Raw genomic sequence first — 3,649 nt, forward strand, 5'->3', positions numbered from 1 at the left:
CCGACTCAGGACGAATAAGTTCACCCTCGTCACCCAGATATGTCTGAGACGATATGCAGTTCTACTGTCGGTACAGTTGGAAACTGCCATAGGCTCTTAGCCCACCACAGAGCACCAGTCCCATCCACTGGGGAAAGACCTGAAGCTCTCCACCAGGGGAGCCCCAGAAGATGAAATCCTCAGAAGAATCACCACCACCTTCCACCATGCCTTGGTACAGGAGCCAAATTAGCAGAACCGAAATCGCCTCCACATTGCACAAACCAGTCGAACTACACTCCACTCTCTGAATATTCCCTCTTGAGTGTCCTGTTGACCATGTAGGCGACACAGACACAGCAAACCTCTACTTTGCATATTCTGAGAGGAGCCACTCAGTGACTCCAAATCTCTTTTCTATGAAAAACTGCTTTAGACTAGGGACGCGTCCTTCTCAGGTAAGCATGGCAATGTTTTGGCATAAACCATCTACACAGACGCGACCACAGCCTCTCATTTACATAGTGATCTAATCTTTCTGGGCCGATGATTCCGAGTTTCTGAAAGAAGGCTGTTAAGCTTCCCAGACAGTCGTGCCTGTGAAATATACGTTTTTGCCGCTCAGTAAAAGGTCCTGCCGACTTCACTGCAAAAGGAGGGGGGAGGGTGTTATGGTTACAGTCCTACCTCCACTAGACACATGCGCCAGCCACTCTGACTCTATTGTCCCAGCTTCTAACATAAGTTCTCTGACTTTCCCACCATTTGCACAAAACCTCAGTTTACAACAATCTCTCTTAAATGGCTTCCTCCGCTACTGGCCCAGGTAAAATGTTTTGTGAACTGGCGCCCTACTGTCCGTTCCTAAGCGGAAGGAGGAGACTGCTTTGGCCAGATATCCCTCTGCAGTCTGCAGGTGAGGACCACTGAACACCGTTCGCAGAATCACTCAGCGGCCAAGCATTTGTGGCCCCAAGTCATCTCGTTCCCTTTTCTCGGTCGCCTCTGCTATGCCCCCCTCCCCCCCCCCCCCCCCCCCCGCTTCCCTTCCCGCAGATACAAGCTCTCGAGCTCTATACTGGTTACACCTGCAGTTACAGGAACATTCTGCCCATAATTTTTTCATGTAGAAAACGTTATTAACAACCCACAGCAAATGTAGTCTGGGAGAAAACTGAGTTCACGTGTTAAAATATGAATGTTAATCTGACCTACAATGTTGTTAGTTAAAGTGAGAGAGAGGCGTGCCACCTGTCAGTACCACTAGTGACCCACCCCGGTTTCGCATGTGTAGTACTATGTATGGCCTGGAGATCTGCAGCATGCAGACTTACCTGGCGTAGCGATAATAAACTTATACACTAACCTTCCTCGTGACTCGGATAGTCTGTTAGTGAAAATGTACCAGAATCCATAGTAGTTCTTTAGGTCCAACATACATAGTCACCATAGTATCGAATGCCACTTGGTTTCTTCAATTCCATGGTTGAACACCAACTTCAATAAAACTGAAATGTTAAAACGTTACATTACTACATACAGTTTTCTTTTGCATTTGATCAAATCTGATGGACTATTGACAAACTTGGGTACAGGTCCAGATAAGAGAAGTCAGTACTTAAATCTGCTGTAGTTACATTCGAAATTTGTTAATTATTTCTCATTGTTGCATCATAATTTTCACAATAGGAAGTTTCAGCCAACGAACATGAATCATTTAAAGATGTACAAACACGGATTTTAAAATTCCTTGTTAAGACATTATTAGGGAATAACTTCCATTCTACTAGAGGGGGCTGTACAAGGTAAAAACTGTGAGAGAAGACAAAAATTGGAATACATACAACAAATTATAGAGGACGTAGCATAAAACTGCGACTCTGAGATGAAGAAGTTGTCTTGAGAGAGGAACTCTTGCAGGGCCGCTTCAAACCAGTCGTAAGATTGAGGACTATAAAAAATACAAGCGATCTAAATCATGCAATATTAATTGCTGTGAGCAGAAAAATCTTGGTTTCATGTTACACTAGAGAACCAGACAGTGCAATTATTCGAGAAGATCCTATCTGAAATTTTTATTCATCACAGCGTAAGTGGGATGATTCACTAAAAAATGTTACTCCTCTCTCACTGTTTCGTGCCAACAGAATTTGGTAAGTGATACAAAAGTGACCAGGACGTTTAATCAAAATATCATTATATTTTCAAAGAACGAATACCTTCATTGAAAATAAGAAAACGAGAGTCGTAAGATAGGAGTAATTTTCTTAAACTAATTAGCAAAAACACGACTTCATGTTGACTCATGTTTTAGAGTTGTTTACTGCAGAGCTTACGCAATATGAAATTGTTGCAACCCCATGCAATCATGAAAAATGTTACCAATTTGCTATATATAGAAAGAAAGCTAACAACCGCCGGAGTGTAGTTTTTCACGGTTCAGATACTGTATGTTAGTACTAAACTCAAAATTTTCCTTTCTGTTGGGCCTGAAGCGCGTAATAGGTCGAAGAACGACAGATTAAGTAAATTCTTCCAAGCTTTTGCTGATTTTTCATTGACACTTTTTTTAAGTCGTCTCGTGTCTATCACGATGAGATTTTTTCGGCATTCTTGCAATTTTCAGTTGGTTCTACAACGATCGTACTGTTTTTCGTAAAAATGTGCAATACAATTATATTGATTATGTCTACAGCATAATATAGAATTCTATGGCTTACGTATGTCAGTACTGTATTACATATTGCATCCTGAAGCAGATATTAGTAACTTTGATAATAGAATTTATACAGCGCTTATATATGTTTAGCAGTTTTCTCCAGTAATCCTTATATTTTTACAATGAATTTTGTTCACGAAAAGCAGCTCGGTACGGCAGTTTTTTCCGTTTTCCAGTGATCATGCAGTTATGGCATACTATTCTGTTAAGTGTACGATAGACTTTTACTACTTATGATTATAGCACAACATAGAATGTTATGGCTTACGTATATGGTTCAAATGGCTCTGAGCACTATGGGACTCAACTGCTGTGGTCATAAGTCCCCTAGAACTTAGAACTACTTAAACCTAACTAACCTAAGGACATCACACACATCCATGCCCGAGGCAGGATTCGAACCTGCGACCGCAGCGGTCGTGCGGTTCCAGACTGTAGCGCCTTTAACCACTCGGCCACTCCGGCCGGCGCCTACGTGTATGTTAGTAGTTATTTGTCGTACTTTTTAGATGTTATGACGCATTTTACGTACTGCATGCTGGAGCGTATTTTTATTGTATATTATATTTATAATCACAGTTATAATATTTATTACCACCGTGAAAATACGATGGAACTTTGTACAGTTATGTTGGGCAGTGTCTTTACTGTGTCTGTCCATCGGTTCACTTCGCTCTTTTCAGTTTAGAGCAGAAAGTGATAATGTAGAAATGCCTAAAACAGCAATGTCTCCCGCCGGGTATGTGGATCTGATGAGCGATTTCGCCTGAAGCTATACAGTCCACAGAACATAAATGTCATGCGTTTCTTTCATCAAGACTATTTTCAGCCTCATTGTGCAGGGACAATTAAGACGCTCTTGCAGCGTTTTCGATGGGAAGTGTTTGATCACCCACAATACAGCCCTTGATTGGTTCATCACTGCTCACGTGAACCGCTGTTTACGAAGGC

The 3,649-nt window shown here is 41.7% G+C and overlaps 1 non-coding gene across 1 annotated transcript; it reads right to left on the minus strand.

Moving 5' to 3' along the window:
• Nucleotides 1–3,079: 3,079 nt before the first annotated feature.
• On the minus strand, nucleotides 3,080–3,163 carry Trnas-gga. Its single transcript is given in 2 exon segments — nucleotides 3,080–3,114; nucleotides 3,124–3,163. It is a non-coding gene; the product is annotated as a tRNA-Ser (tRNA).
• Nucleotides 3,164–3,649: the final 486 nt, after the last annotated feature.

This window comes from Schistocerca americana, chromosome 1, assembly GCF_021461395.2.
Source record: "Schistocerca americana isolate TAMUIC-IGC-003095 chromosome 1, iqSchAmer2.1, whole genome shotgun sequence".
Classification (NCBI taxonomy): Eukaryota; Metazoa; Arthropoda; class Insecta; order Orthoptera; family Acrididae; genus Schistocerca; species Schistocerca americana.